General features: G+C 50.1%; 1 protein-coding gene and 1 long non-coding RNA gene across 9 annotated transcripts in view; one reads left to right on the forward strand and one right to left on the reverse strand.

Moving 5' to 3' along the window:
• Nucleotides 1–16,473, reverse strand: part of LOC142829311 (uncharacterized) — a 28,394-nt gene that overhangs the window by 3,285 nt on the left and 8,636 nt on the right. The gene's annotated exons all lie outside the window — the stretch shown is intronic.
• The window catches only part of ATP6AP1 (ATPase H+ transporting accessory protein 1), a 106,707-nt gene continuing 104,767 nt past the window's right edge, over nt 14,534–16,473 (forward strand). For 5 of the 8 annotated variants that reach the window (XM_014573383.3, XM_006122584.4, XM_006122587.4 and 2 more), the window contains exon 1: nt 14,534–14,795. The gene's annotated coding sequence lies outside the window, so the exon portion shown is untranslated. Of the gene's footprint in view, nt 14,796–15,068; nt 15,183–16,473 lie in introns of those variants that run through there. The other 3 variants (XM_075928732.1, XM_075928759.1, XM_006122585.4) reach the window with 2 other exon arrangements.

Consider the following 16,473-nt stretch of genomic DNA (forward strand, 5'->3'; position numbering starts at 1 on the left):
CCCAAGGCAATTCAAAAATGGGGGAAGAAGGGAGGGGCAGAGCCACCTGGGGAGACACTTGGTGACCCTTTTGAAATGTAATGGCAACCTGTATTTGGGTCCCAACCCATAGGTTGGGAAACCCTGAACTAGAGCAATCAGAAAATTGGACAGACTCTTCGTGTCTGGACCACACACAGGAACAGCTGTTTCAGCACAGTGCCTATCCAAATGGATTGCAAGCTGCATACATACAGTTTATAAACTCCAGGGCAAGCGGCCACCTCATACTATCAGGGCTCACTCCATGCGTGCGATGGCCACAGCAACAGCCTTCCTGAACAACATACCGTTAGTGGACATTTGTAGAGCAGCCATATGGTTGTCACACCATACTATCGCAGAGCACTACACTCGACAGAAGGGGCCAATACCCTCAGCATCTCTAGCAGATGCAGTCCTTCCTTCCTCGACATAAGTGACTCCAATGTCCACCACTATCTGGCAGGTACTGCTACTGAGTCACCTGAGTGGAGCATCCACTCGCTGAAGAAGAAGTTACTCACCAGGCACAGTAATGATGGTTCTTTGAGATGTGCTCCACTACCCTCCCATCCTCCTCTCTGGAGTCTTAGTAGACCTGAGGTAGAAAAGGAACAGAAAGGGCTCGCGCCGTGTGTGCACTCCACAAACGGCTGGGGTGCGAGACGCTAGGTGTGCATGCGTGGTGCGAGGGGCACTGCTCAGCAAAATTCTCCGATCCCCAGTGTGAGGATGCACCGAGACCTGAGTGGAGCACCTATAGGGACACACATCTCGAAAAACCATTGTTACTGCACCTGGTGAATAACTTCTTCTCGAGGGGGCCGAATGCACAAGAGGCAAATTTCTGTTTACAGAGTGGAGGCAGGGCTGCCCCTATGGAGCAAGTGCCTCATTCCCTTGGAGGTGGAAGGGAGGAAGGTCATGGGATACTGGGACATGGGCGCTGAGGTAACAGCACCAGACTGGGTGATGCCCAACACTCACCTGACCCTGACGGACATAGGACCCTGTTCAAGATACCTATAGCCTTCATTGGGATGGTAGGGTACTACCAGAGGTTCGTGCCCCACTTCAGTTCCATCACCACCCCCATCACTGAGCTGTGTGAGAAGGGGAAGCCAGACAAGGTGGTATGGACTGAGCAGTACCAGAGGGCTCTCTGCACACTGAAGGAGACCCTGGTCAGGGCCCCGGTGCTGGTCCACCCAGACTTTGATAAGTTCTTCATGGTGTTCACCAACAACTCAGACACAGGAATAGGAACGGTGCTAATGCAGGTGGACAAAAAGGGGAAGCGACGCCCCATTGTGTACTTGAACAAAAAGCTGCTGCCCTGGGAACAGAACTGCATGGCCATAAAGAAAGAATGCCTGGCTTTGGTGAGGGTCCTTAGAAAGCTGCAGCTCTGTTTTTGGGCAGCATTTCACAGTGTGCACTGACCACTCTCCCCTGACCTGGCAGCACCAAATGAAAGGAGCCAATGCCAAACTTCTAAGATAGAGTCTGTCCCTACAGGATTATGTCATGGAGATAGTCCATGTTAAGGGGAGCGCTAATGTCATAGTCAGTGCTTTATCCTGGAGTGAAGGGGTCTGAACTTTCCCAGGCCACTGGCTAAGTGACCCTGCTCAGTTCGGTCTCAAAGCGGAGAGAGATGTGACAATGTGGGAATTGTATTCACTCTGTTTGATTTGTTATGTTGCATGTGATTTCAACTGTCCTCTAGTAACCCTGTGTGTATGCCTCAGTTTCCAGGAGCGCTGCATTATCTAGATGGGGATGGAGATTTCTGGTGTGACTCACTGAGGGAGCATGCTCAGCCCATCATGTTCACAATAGCCCAAGCTCACTGTAACCTGAGCCTGGGAGGGGAGTGTGACCTGGTGACACACCTTTGCTACCCGGTGGCTCCCCACACCTTAGTGACAGGGCACACTCAGGAAAATTAATCCAAATTAACTAAAGGTGTGAATTTAAAGAGGATTAGCTAAACTATTAAATCCCTGTGAGGATTCTCATTCAGAATTAAAATGGCCTTTATTTGGTTTAATTTGATTAACTTTGGATTTGAAACTCCTACATTTCAGTGTACCAACATGGTTTACCTGTTAATACAGGGGTGAGAAACATTGTTGAGTCATGGGCCACTGACCCACAGAAAAGTCATTTGGGGGTTGCACGCAAGTGAGAAGCAAAAAAATCCCAAAACAAACGCTCACTGGCATGGTTCCTGAATGAGAAGGAGAAAGACACTCCTCACATTCACAATGTACGCCAGAGCCTACGAGTGCCCAGGCTAGTAGATTTTGTGTGCTCCAGCGCCTCAGGAAGGTGGGAAGGGGCCTGGAGTGCCAGCCCAGGGTTCCCAATGCTGGGGGGAACCCCGAGGTTGGGGGCTGGATCCAGGACTGAGGTTCCCCACTCCTGTGTTAATGCATGTTTTGGAAATCCCAGCTGTGTAGTGTATATTATCCCACCACATAGAAAAGCCCTACACTTAATCCAAGTTTACACAAGTCACAAGGATGTGTGTGTATAAACTGAGATTCTGTATCCATATTTCAAACAAGGAACTCATTTTAAATGTGTTTTAGGAAAAAATGATATTACCTTTATATTTTCTATTTTGTCACTTTTAGCTGTTGAGGTCTAAGCTCTCAAGCACAGTTGTTTGAAATACTACAATATTTGTAATATACTTATTTGTACATTGAAAACAGTTACAAGCATTAACTTGCTAGCTAATGAATTCTTACAACATCTTATCAAAAAGGAAACTGAGGCAGAGATCCGGAGACTTTGTCAAGGACACAAAGTGAGTCAGTGGTACAACTGGAATTATAGCTCAGGATTTTTTGCCTTTTAATCCTCCCGGAGGACAAACAAAAAGAAGTTTTTCTTCACTCAGTGCACAGTCAACCTGTGGAACTCCTTGCCAGAGGATGCAGTGAAGGCTAGAACTTTAACAGGGTTCAAAAAAGAGCTAGATAGATTCATGGAGGTTAGATTCCTCACTGGCTATTAGCCAGGATGGGTAGGAATGGTGTCCCTAGCTTCTGTTTCTCTGGAAGTGAGAGATGGGGATGGATCATGTGAGGATTACCTGTTGTGAGCCCTCCCTCTGGGGCATATGGTATTGACCACTGTCAGCAGACAAGATACTGGGCTAGATGGACCTTTGATCTGATCCAATATGGCCGTTCTTATGTTCTGAATATTAACTCCTTTTTGCCTCATCTCCTTTTACTCACTTCTCCCCAGCCCTTTCTTGCTCAGTTAAGTCACTTGTTTCAGTACCCTGTGTCCTTTTTCCAAACCCATCCCTGTGTCGTCTCTTATGTCTCCCTGAATACTGAGGGTTCCTTCTGTGACCCCAGTTGCCATGCCTCTTTTCTACCCTTCTCTAAATTCACTTCTTCAGAGAGGTTTATGCTTTGAAAAATAAATTTTGAGAAGAGTAATTAAATGAACCTCTGTTACTTTCTAGCCTGCCATATGAGTGTATCAGCGGCAGATATAGGGCAGGGCGAGCGGGGCAGCTGCCCCGAGCCCCGCACTTCAATAGACCCCGCCCCAGCGCCAGGGGCAGACTGGCCCAGCAGGATATTGGGAATTTCTCAGTAGGCCATCCGCTGAAGGGCCGGCTGGCAGCTGCTGGAGGAGGACGAGGGGGTAGGGGGTGTTGTGGCAGGGTGCTGCAGCCCCTCACTTTTGAAATTCTCCGGCGTTGGTCAGTACGGGCCACGTGGGGCTAAGGAAGCGCATGCGTGGCGTGCTGAAATGCCACGCAACAGCTGAGAGGGAAGACGCCCGGGCGTGGCGTGGTGTGGCGAGGCGTGACATGACGTGACGCCACAGCCCAGGACTTTAAAACCACGCATCCCAGCATTGCACCGCACGGTTCGGCACGTGGCCTGGAGCCTGGGCCGGGGCCACGGCCGCCCTGCACACTGGAAAGCAGAAGGTGGATGGCAGAGGAAGGGACTTGTGCTGAGGGGAGGAGGAGCAGGTCAGGAGAAGAAAGGGGAGGAGAGACAAATGCCAGGGGGCCAAGTGGAGACAATGAGGAAAAGGGCAGGAGGGGAGGTGTTAGTGGGAGGGGGGACAGAGTGATGCTGGGAGAGGAGAGGGTAAGGGCATTGGGAGTTAAAGGGGGAGAGGGAGGTGCTGGGAGAAGGCTTGAAAGGAGGGGTGGGCGTGAGGAAGGCGGGGATGGAGCAAGGCATGTGTGAGAGCACGGGGCATGAGGGGAATGGGGGCAGAGGGTGGTGAGGGGGTGGGCATCAGGGAAAAAGAGGGCAAAGGGCACGGGCAGTGAGGGAAGGAGGAGATAAGGGAAGGTGCAGGAGCCAGGGGATTCTTGGGGTGAAGCAGAAGGGCAGACACCTGCAGGGGAGGGACCAGCACCAGGAGGAGAGAGGCAGGGAAGGTGTGTAGAGGGAGGTGTTAGGAGAGGGAATGAGGAGGGGTAGCTCACATGATCAGTGTGAGGCTACTGGAGGAGTGAGCATGGGGGGGGACCACTTTTTTCTGTTTTTCTCCAAAGAGGGGGCCCCACGATATTGTGCTGCCCTGGGCCCCGCAAAACTCTCATCCGCCCCTGGAGTGTATAATCATAGTCCTCTTCTTTCTCCTTCCATTGTCCTATGTCTTGGTATATTACCTGTTCTTCCTGTTTATTTTTATCTTAGTCCAGTTGGTAAGCTGTTCAGTGTAGGACATCTTACCTGCTTTGTAGAATTTTCCACACTTCTGACATGACTTAAGTGTAACAATAGCTCGGTGCTTATTACTTCTGACTAGAGTGGCTAGACCTCCTGTTTCTAAAAGGGCAGTCCCATATTTAAGCCCTCCTGCAGGTTGTGGTGGGGTAAAGATGCAGTGCACGAGGCTGGCTTCTTTACTAGCTGCTCTGTCGGCGCAGCCCCCACGATGTGCAGGGCCCTGGTCTCAGTCCCATTTCTGGACAGCACTGACAGTGCACTGTAAGCTGCAGTGTCTGATAAGAGCAGGCAGGTGCAGGGCTGTGGCCAGTTGCATGTTGTCTCTGCAGGCTGTCACGTTACTGGATTTTGAGGGGAGCAGCCAGATCACTGCTGCACGCATGGGGGGGTGTTGGCCCCAAAAGTGGCACAAAGGGGGGGCCATGTGAGGTGTCAAATAGAAGCCTACTTTCTTCTGATTCCATATATGCTATTCATGTGATTGTATAATGTCAGTATGTGAAGTTATAATCATGTATTTGGTGTGGATACCAAATGTTTCTCTATATGTAGTTGAACTATGGGCAAAGCAGCTCAGCCTATGGACATGCTAATGAGCAAAGCTCTGGAACAATAGCCCTCTATAGGCCAAGGACACACCTCAAGAGTGGTGACTCATACCTAGGGGCTACCAGCAGGGGACACAGGGCTAGGCCATGGGCCAGGTGATCTGCTGTAGCCAAGAAGAGACCAGGAAGGAGGGATAAATAGGCCATGTGGCTGACTCCATCTTGGTACTCAGCTCAGCACTTCATCCCAGAGGCAGCAGTGCAGGGATCGAAGAGCCAGAAAGAACTGTGGACCCATCCTGACCTAGGATGCGCAACAAGGACTTTTAAGCTAGCAGCTATAACATCTCTGCTAGAGCCTGCATCGTGAACTGGGAGATTCGATGCATGTAATGTATGATACTTTAGCAACCTCATTCTCATGCTTTTCTTCCTTGTAGCAATAAACCTTTAGATGGTAGATGCTAAAGGATTGGCTCAGCGTGATTTGTGGATATGGTCCAGAGGGTAAATTGACCAGGGATCTGTGGCTGGTTTCTTGGAACTGGACAGAACTTGTTCGGGGTAGGTGAGATTGGGTTCTAAGACCCCCTCACCTGTGTATGAGGCCCGGGGCCATCTGGGGCACGGATATTACTGGGGTATCAGAGGGGTTTTGCTTGTGAGGCTTCAGGCAGGCAGCTGAAGCGCTCTGTGGGACTGGTTTGTGACCTGTTTGGAAAGGTCACCAGTCTGGGAGCTGTAAGGAGCCCCGAATTTGAGCAATTCACCCTGAGCGGATGCCCTCAGTTGTGCCCAGACCCGGCCCGGTCCGGCACACAGGTTACACAGCAGACACCAGGGCAAGGGCATAGCACCCTCTCCTCACTCTGGGGCCTGTTCCCAAGGAACATGGGGCTGCTTCATCCCCTAGGAAGCCTCTCCTGCTGAGCCTTCTCTCTGGCCAGGTTCATGGAAGCCCAAACAGTGCAGTTTATTGGACCTCAGTGGACAATCCTCCCTTAGGACTTAATCCTTACCTGTCAGTGCTATAGCTGGAGATGGCTGAGTTACATCAGTAGCCAGCAATAGCCTGGAGGTGTTTGCTGCTTTTCAACACTGTGCAGGCAGGAAGGGACAAACTGCTTCCAGCCACATGGGGGAGAGGAGAGAAGAGATGAGCTCTGCAAAGACATAGGCCAGATCATCCCATCCACTCCTTCTCTTCCCTTTCTGTGGCTGGAAGCAGCTTGTTCCCTTCCCTCCCACACAGTGCTCAAGGGCTGGTGCTGCACACAATCTAGTATGAACCCTGGCAGAAATTGTGTGTGCGTGACCCTGCATGCCCTCTCCCCACGTGTTGCCTCAGAAAGGTGCAGCACAAAGTAGCAGGAGAGGCAATTCTGACCTGGAAGTCCAACCAAGCATGAAGGACAGAGAGCACTGGGTAGGGAGAATCAGTTAAGTCAGTCACCAGCTCTGTGTAGGAGAAATGTAGATATGTACATGAGTATTGGTGGGGTGGGGAGATAGGGTGTGTGTGTCGCCGTTCCCTGTGTGAACTCCAAAGCCTTAAAGATAAGGTAAATAAAAGAATCCAACAACACAGTATTTATTTTAAACACAGGCTCAGTCAACTACATGTTAATTTGAATGTACTGTATATTTCTGATCGATTACCATTATTTATTTAGCATGTGCATAGTCATCTAGCCAAGTGATAGCATCTGCAGTGGTATGATGCAATTCTTCTAAATCACCACTCAACCTAATCATCAGGCACTTAGGGTATGTCTACACTACCCTCCTAGTTCGAACTAGGAGGGTAATGTAGGCATACCGCACTTGCAAATGAAGCCCGGGATTTGAATTTCCCGGGCTTCATTTGCATAAGCGGGGAGCCGCCATTTTTAAAACCCCACTGGTTCGAACCCCGTGCAGCGCTGCTTCCTAGCTTCCTAGTTCGAACTACCGTTACTCCTCGTGAAATGAGGAGTAACGGTAGTTCGAACTAGGAAGCCTAGTTCGAACTACCTAGTTCGTGCCCTGTGTAGCCGCGCTGCACGGGGTTCGAACCAGCGGGGTTTTAAAAATGGCGGCTCCCCGCTTATGCAAATGAAGCCTGGGAAATTCAAATCCCGGGCTTCATTTGCAAGTGCGGTATGCCTACATTACCCCGCTAGTTCGAACTAGCGGGGTAGTGTAGACATACCCTCACTGACAATGCAGGTCATCATGTCTATTGTGCCACAGCTGCACATAGGGCTATCGCAAAGGCCTCAGTGATACTAGTTGGCTGCATGGAGACCTTGCCCAGTATGCAACCTGTTCAACAGGGTTCCACTGATGGTGGAGCAGGTCAAAGCCAGGTGGGCAGATTGTGGCGACAAGAGACTGCTTGGGAATTACCAGTTGATTGCCATTGAACTCACTTGAATGAAAGTAATGTTCCAGGTGTTCCATATTCAGCATGGGGAAATATGATCACTCTCCTCCAGCCTGTGCAGCTGGTGGTACACAGAACCAGATCAGGGTTAACTGGTAAGAAAAGACACAGAGGGGCTGCGTCTAGACTGGCAAGTTTTTCCACAAAAGCAGGTGCTTTTGCGGAAAAACTTGCCAGCTGTCTACATTGGCCGCTTGAATTTCTGCAAGAACACTGACGAGCTCATGTGAGATTGTCAGTGTTCTTGCGGAAATACTATGCTGCTCCCATTCGGGCAAAAGCCCTCTTGCGCAAATGCTTTTGTGCAAGAGGGCCAGTGTAGACAACGCGATATTGTTTTGCGCAAAAAAGCCCCGATCGCAAAAATGGCGATTGGGGCTTTCTTGCGCAAAACCGCGTCTAGATTGGCATGGACACTTTTCCCCAAAAAGTGCTTTTGCAGAAAAGCGTCCGTGCCAATCTAGACGCTCTTTTCCGCAAATGCTTTTAATGGAAAAACTTTTCCATTAAAAGCATTTGCGGAAAATCATGCCAGTCTAGATGTAACCAGGGGGTATTGGCCACTTGACACTTCCCCTCCCCCACCAACACACACACACACACACACACACACACACACACACACACACACACACACACACACTCTCACTCACTCACTCACTCACTCACTCTACCCCTAGCCCAAGGGAGGGCCAAAACAACCTCACCTCTCTCTACCCTGCCTCTTCTCCTGAGTTCTCCCCAGTCATGCCATTCAAAGGACTAGTGGAGGGTCTGGCACTGGCAGCAGGGGTTGGCTCCCCTGTACTCACTGGCAGCAGAGGGGACTAGGGAAGCAAAGTGACAGCCTGCTCCACTCCCCCAGCTGCTGGCCACATTGATCCACTTCCTCCCATTACTACCAGTAAGTGCAGCAGGGGGAGGTGCTGACCTCAGGCTGCCCAAAGGCTCTGGACTCTTGCCCCTCCAACCTATAGCATGGGGGCAGGGTTATGTGCCCCCTCAATTCCCCATCACATGTTGACCCTGGCCCAGATGGTAACCCTGAGAACAGTGAAAATCACTCTTTCCATGGGGAACGGTCAGCCAGCTTAGCAGTGGTGTACTCAGCACTTTCCCCAGAGACGACTATCTGTAGGGTCAGGAATCCATATGCAATTCCTACCCTCCCTTGCACTTAAATCTCCAGGAAGGTCCTCTTGGATATTACCAGTTTAAATTTCAACATTAAAAGAGCTGGGGAAGAAAGAAGAAAAGTATGCTCTTCCTGAGGTCATTGCAACAGACAGCTGATGCTCCTTTTTTCTCTGAGCTGGTCCCAAGGAAATACCACAGACCAGCCAATTGGCTGGGGGAAACAACATCCATTAGTGTGATGGTATCTCATCCAAAAGACATTGTGTAGTTCTCCAGAACACAATCCCTGATTGGCTCTAAAGTTCTACAGACCCAGCAAGCGGAAAAGCTGTCTCCTTTTCTTTTCCCGAGTAATTTCTCCTTGTCAGGTTTCTTTAACAGAACACGCAGGCACAGATGCCTGTCAGGAAAGACTTGTCATAGTTTTTTGGAGTGTTTCTGGCCAATATAGCACATGCATATAAGCTGATAGTGCAAGATACAATTGGACATCTATTAAACAATGTTCCAAGCAAATCTTAAGCACCAGTCACTAAAAGTGCTCTGATATATGTAAAGATTCTTCAAGGAGTTTCCCTGTGGGTGCTCCACCTTGAGTGTCTGGAGCGCCACTGTGTCTCTAGTCAGAGAATTTAGCTAGAAGTACCCTTGGCAGGCTGCACATGCAGGCAGCCAGCACACATTGCTGTGGCTACTTTGCCTGCGCAACCAACCATCCCTCCAGTTCCTTCTCTGCCACCACCAGCTTCAGTCAGACCCGATAGCTGCCCTCCAGATATTTTTCAGATTTTATTAGATAGAGTTAGATAGTGGTGTTAGTTGTTGTTGTTTGTTAGACTGTTTAACTGTTCTAGTTAATTTTTTTAAAGTTTTTTCTTTATTAGTTTGGACCTTTTCCCCTTTTTTCTGTTTTTTCTTCCTGGGATGCCTGGTTCCCCAGGTTTCAAATGCTGCCTGTCCTGCAAGCTTTCCATATCCATTTCAGACAAGATACAATTGTCTACAGTGTGAACATTGTAAGCAGCTCATAGCACATGCAAGAAAGGGCCAGGGAGCTCCAGGTGGAGTTGCTCCTATTGGAAAACACTATACGACCAGCATCTGATCCTGAACACTCAACACCACCCAGGCAGCCATCCCTGTTGGCAGTGTCAGAAAAACCAGCTCCCTAAGGATTAAGCACCAGGGACTCTGCATTGGAGCAGCAATCCAAGAAGCCAGCCCATTCAACTTCCAGAGGTGACTCCCCCTCAAAAAAGTGGGCATCACCTCAAAAAATGCTTTTGGTACCAGCAGAACCTAAGGCTCTGGAGTGAGAGGCACCAGGACCATCAGGCACTGACATGTCCCAAGGGGCTAAGAACCCTACTAGGGCCAGCTCTAAGGTACCGAGCAAGTCAAAGTTTAAGTTGGCACTGCCGATACCTTAATAATCTTCATGGGCACCAAAAAAGCTGTGCTCCAGCTCAGTACCAAGCACTTTCATGCTGCCCCTAGCAGTGAAGAAACACAAGCACTCAGCACCAATGGCATAGCAAGCCCCATCAGCACTGGCACCATCTCCAGCATCGACAACTGCAGGACCAGCGAGGAACTACAAGTCACCTCGGTACCAAGCACACTGGTATGACTTTGTCAAAGTCATTCTCTGTCCATATCCCAAATTCCTCATGAAGGTCCCAACTCCCTTCCATTGTAATGAACCCATTTACTTACATGTCTTCTTCCTGAAACCCCATGCAGATACAGGTAGTGCCCAAGGTACGAATGCATCGATTTATGACCATTCGTCCTTATGACCAACCTCCCATTAAGCGCAGCCCCGAGTTACGAACACAATCCGTGCTTATGAACAGCGTGGTCCCATTGAAATGAATGGGGTCCTACTTACGAACAGATTGAGTTACAACCAAATGCTTGGTACGTAACTAATTCGTAAGTCAGGGACTATTGGTAGCGGAGAGGCTGCTCTACCCACACTGGATGTCTACAAGGCAGTCACATTTTATTTAGATAGAAGTAGACAGATATGCAACTCACCAAGATTATTTGTATCAATTATGGAAAGATCGAGGGGCATGCCAGTTTCCAAAAAGAGGCTGTCCAGATGGAGCTCTGACTGTATAAGAGTGGCTTACCGTACCTTCAGGCAGGACCCTCCGCTACAGCTACATGCTCTTTCCACAAGAGCAATGGCAACCTCTACAGCATACCTGAACAAAACATCTCTGACAGACATTTGTAGAGCTGCCACTTGAAACTTACCTATCACATAGCACTCACTTCAACCAGACAATACTAGCCACCATACATGATAGCGATGAACTGAAGCTCCCTCCTCCGAGTACAAGTACTGCTTCATAGTGATATCAGATGAAGCTCCCACGGGGACGTTCCTCAAAGAAAAACTGAAATTCTTCAAAATGGTTGTGTAAGCGGGGGAATGGTCCCGCTCTTGTGGGGAACTTTCCTGGCTTCTATACACCCCGGTGAAATGAAGCAGCGAAAGGATCTGAGTCCCCGCTCCCACTTCCTTTACCCCACGGTTCCCTGATCCTGAGGGCTCCCCCTCCACTCTCCTGAGTAGCAGAGCCCTTGAAACCCCAACAAGGCTGGGCCCAGGTTTCCTGGGGCTTAATCCCTGACCTTGTAGTCACTAGGGGCTGGAGTTAGGGTGTCCCCACTCCGAGGTGCTCTCTTTACACTGCAGGCCTTCTTGGCCCAGTGATCACTTCATAAGGTTCAAAGCAAATACAATTTATTAAACATCAACTGATTAAAGAGAATAGAATAAGAAACAATGAGAATGGTTAAATGAGAACACACAGCCCTGCTCTGTAGCACAGGGACATCAACACAGCAGTCTGCAGAGTGTAAGGACAGTTCACAGTCTCTTCCTTAGAAGCCCTGGATGTGCTGCAAGGGGCTGCAGGCTGGACACGCTTGCACTGGCAGTGACCACACAGCCTCAGTCTCTAAGTGGCCAGACCCCTCTCCCAGTCCAGAGCCTTTCCCCACACTTTGCAGGTCCCAGTAGCTCACCACATCCAGCTGCAGGCTGTGCTGCTTGGCCAGTTCCAGCTCCTTGTGTTGTTTCTCTGTTCCTTTTGGCTTTCTGAGCACTGCCAGTCTGCTGCTCAACACAGGGTCTGCACTGCTTGGCCTGTCTGTGTCTGGTTCTGTCACTGCAGGACTTCTTCTTGTACTCCTCTTTCAGCTCTCTGTCTTTGCAGGACCTCTTCTGCACACAGCTTGTTTGTTCAGAGACAGAGCCAGAACAATCCCCACTTACAACCTGTCAGTCAGGCTGAGCTGGAGTGTTGACTGCTTTCCATTGTCTCTGGGGTCTGTCAGTCTCATGAACCCTTCCCCTTCTGAAGCTGGTAAACCAAAAACTCCCACAGAGTTTTAGTAAGGGGTAACAGTCCCCTTACAGTTGTCTTTGTGGGTGCTCCATCACTTGCCCTTCTTCCCCTCTGCTGCACAGTCACCAATTTCTGTGGCAGACAGGGAACTGAAGGGACAGTTGGCTGCGCATGCAGAGTAGCTGCACTAGTACATGCTGGCTGCCCTGCATGAACAGCCTTCCAAGGGCACTGCTACTTAAATTCTCCATCTAAAGGTACAGAGGCACGCCAGACACCTAAGGTGCAACATCCACACAGACAACCATCTTAAAGAACCTTAGGGTACGGCTACACTAGCTCGTTAGTTCGAGGTAGATAGGGTAATGAGGGCAAGCGGAGTTGCAAATGAAGCCCGGAATTTAAATATCCCGGGCTTCATTTGCATGTTCCCGGGCGCCGCCATTTTTAAATCCCCCTTAGTTCGAACTCCGTGCCCACAGCTACACGCAGCACGGACTAGGTAGTTCAAATTAAAGATCCTAATTTGAACTACCGTTACTCCTTGTGGAATGAGGAGTAACGGTAGTTCAAATTAGGATCTTTAATTCGAACTACCTAGTCCATGCCGTGTGTAGCCGCGGGCACGGAGTTCGGACTAAGGGGGATTTAAAAATGGTGGTGCCCGGGAACATGCAAATGAACCTGGGATATTTAAATCCCGAGCTTCATTTGCAACTCCGCTTGCCCTCATTACCCTACCTACCTCGAACTAATGAGCTAGTGTAGATGTACCCTCAGGTACTATACAAGGTGAGTAACTCTCTCTTCTGCCTGGCATGGACAGAGGGAGCGGCTGGGAGTCCCAGCTGGAAGACAGGACCGCAATTGCCTCTGGGAGCCCTTAGTCGGTTGAGTGTGAGGAGGAGGGGAAGCCTCCTCCTCGCTCGTGCCTTTCCCGGACCCTGCGCGGGACAGGCAGCAAGTGCCCAGGTCAGTCCCTCTCCCCGCCTGCCAATTTGCTCAACCCCCACTTCCCAGCCGGCCGGTTCTCCCCCACTTCCCCTCCTGATCTTCCCTGGCCAGCCCCCCTGCAGCTACCCCCCAGCTCTGCTTCCCACCGGCCTGTTCCTCTTCCTGATCTCCCCGCCAGCACCGCTGCACCTCTCCCCACCTCTGGCAGCTGTGCTTCCCACTCCCCCTTCCTCCCGACCACCCTCCCGGCCCCCGATCGCCTCCCCCAGCTCTGTTTCCTGCTGGCCCGTTCCTCTTCCTGATTTCCCCGGCCAGCGCCACTGCACCCGCCCACCGCCAGCTCTGCTTCCCACCCCCACCCTTTCTTCCAGCTACCCTCGTGGCCCCCATCCTCCTCAGCTGTGCTTCCCACCCCCCCTTACTCTTGGCCAGCCCTGGCCCCTCCTGGCTGGTCTCCCCCACCCTCTGATATTCCACGGCCAGCCCTGTTCTGCCCGACTCTCCCCCACAACCAGCCCTGCTTCCCGTTGGCCCCCCCATCTGTTGCCTCCCCCCTTCCCGGCCAGCACTGCTCCCTTCTTGGCTGGTCCCCCCCACCAATGAAGTGGGCCACTGGGGAGGGAGAGGAGAAGGGGGCGGGGCACTGATGAACATGGCCAGGGAGCGGAGCCGTGTACATCACTGCCCCGCCCCCCTTCCCCTCCCGCCCAAACGTTCCCTGCAGCGGCCCAGCTGAGTGCCACTGCGGGAGGGGAAGGGGGGGCGGGGTGGTGACATTCACAGCCACACCCCCTGGCCGTGTACATCAGTGCCCCACCCCCCTTCCCCTCCCACCAGGGCCCAGCTGGAGCGGTGCTTGCCACCGTTTGCTCCCCCGCTGGGGCCCAGCTGAGCAGGGCAGCACTCAGCAGAGCACCCTGGCAGGAGGGGAAGGGGGGCGGGGCGCTGACACACATAGGGCATGGCCGTGTACGTCAGTGTTACAGACTCACAGACACTGGGCTACTATATATGTGATTGGTCTTTGATGTTTATGCTTTTAAAGGCCATACAAATACACAAATTGTTTTTCTCAAATGATGATGAAGTAAAAATACTCTTAATTAAAGGGACTTTGATGAAGCATTAACAAATCATTTGACTCAGGTTTAGGAAGCCCTTTTGTTATTTCAAATTTGGCAAACCAGGCAAGAAGCCCATGTTAGTCACTTGAAGAGAAATATTTTTAAAAAGTGTAGAGGCATTTTTGAATAGCATATTTGTGTCCCATCTGTCTAAGATAAAAAGGTTCTTAAAGAGTTAACAAGCTGAAAAAGGGAAAAGGAAGTTCCTTTCTCACAGGCTGAAAAAGTGAGGTGGAGTTTCCTGTTGAAAGAATTAGGGAAGTTCAGTGAAACATACTATTTCAGCAAGCCAGAACCTGAAGTCTAGACCAGAGAATTCACATAAGAGTTTTGGTAAAGCTGCAAGATAAAAAGCTTCACATTTCCATTTTACCTTCAAGAAAGCTTTCAGGTGTCACAGAAAGAGCAAACTATCTTCCCTTTTCCCTGTGGAAAATCTGCTTCCTGAAGCATGGAAGAAGACTGCTAGTCACCACTCTTGGAAATATCAAATTGTGAGTGTTATTTCTTTCACTTTTACTTCCACTTAGGCCTGGTCTACATTATAGTGGGAGTTCAAATTAGGATACTCAATTCCAGCTATGTTAACTACATAGCTGGAGTTGATGTATTTTAAATCATATTTCCACACCGTTCACACAGCAGGAGGCCGATGAGAGCAAGTGTTCCCATCCGCCAGAGGCGTAGCGAAGAAGGTTGGGGGAGGGCAGTTGCCCCCTGGTGCTACATTAGGGGGCGCTGGGCTGGGAGTGAAGCGCACAGCTGTTCTGGCCCACATGATGCTTTTGAACAGAGACTGAGAGTTGGCTAAGTGCTTCAGGCTCTCTACAGTCTGTGAGCTGAGGCAGAAGGGCCGGGTGACAGCAGCGGCCACTTTAAAGGTTAGATTCCCTTACCCAGCTGTTCCGTTCCTCCTGTGCCTGGCTCTGAGGTGGCTGGGGGAAGGATTTGATGGGGGGAGGGGTGCACCCAGCACTGAGGGGCAGGGGCTCATTCAGGGGAAGGGGTGAGTGCATTCAGATGGGGGCACTGGGAGGTCTGGCTCAGGGGGAGGGGTGAGTGCTTTGGGATGGGACACTGGGGGGGGCTGGCTCTGGGGAGGGGTGAGTGCATTGGGATGGGGGATACTGGGAGGGCTGGCTCAGGGGGAGGGGTGAGTGCTTTGGGATGGGGGGCTGACTCTGTGGGAGGCGTGAGTGCATTGGGATGGGGGGACGCTGATGAGGGGCTGGCTCTGGGGGGAGAGGTGGGTGCATTGGGGTTACTTATAATTTTTTAAAATAAAAGATACTTTGTAACAAAAGTATCAGAGGGGTAGCCGTGTTAGTCTGAAACTGCAAAAGCGACGAGGAGTCCTGTGGCACCTTATAGACTAACTGAAGTGTAAGAGCATAAGCTTTTGTGGGCAAAGACCCACTTCATCAGATGCATGTAGTGGAAATTTCCAGAGGCAGGTATAAATATGCAGGCCAGGATCACGCTGGAGATGACGAGATGGATCCAATCAAGGAGGATGAGGCCCACTTCTAGTAGCTGATCTGGAGGTGTGAATTCCAAGAGAGCAGAAGCTGCTTTTGTAGTTAGCAAGCCATTCACAGTCTTTGTTTAATCAACAGGAATTTTTCCTAATGTCCACTTAAACCGTCCTTGCTGCAATTTAAATCAAATGCTTCTTTTACTATCCTTAGAGGTTAAAGAGAACAATTTTTCTTCCTCCTCCTTGCAACAACTTTTTATGTACTTCTAAACTGATATAATATCCCATTGCAGTCTTCTCTTCTCCAGTCTAAACAAATCCAATTTTTTCAGTTTTTTTTTACAGTCATATTTTACATTCCTTTAATAATTTTGGTTGTTTTTCTATGGACTTTCTCAAATTTATCCACATTTGTCCTGAAATATGGCACCCAGAATTGGACACAGTTGAGGCCATATCAGTGCAGAGTAGAGATGAAGAATTTCTTCTAGTCTCTTGCTTACAACATTCCTGCTAATATATCACAGAATTATATTGGCATTTTTTGCAACAGCGTTACACTGTTGACTCATACTTAACTTGTGATCCACTGTGACCTCCAGATCTCTTTCTGCAATATTCTGTCCGAGGCAGTCATTTCCCATTTTGAATGTGTGCAATTCATTGTTTCTTCCTCAATTGAGTACTTTGCTTTT

The sequence above is a fragment of the Pelodiscus sinensis genome, chromosome 1, assembly GCF_049634645.1.
Source record: "Pelodiscus sinensis isolate JC-2024 chromosome 1, ASM4963464v1, whole genome shotgun sequence".
In the NCBI taxonomy this organism is placed as follows: domain Eukaryota; kingdom Metazoa; phylum Chordata; order Testudines; family Trionychidae; genus Pelodiscus; species Pelodiscus sinensis.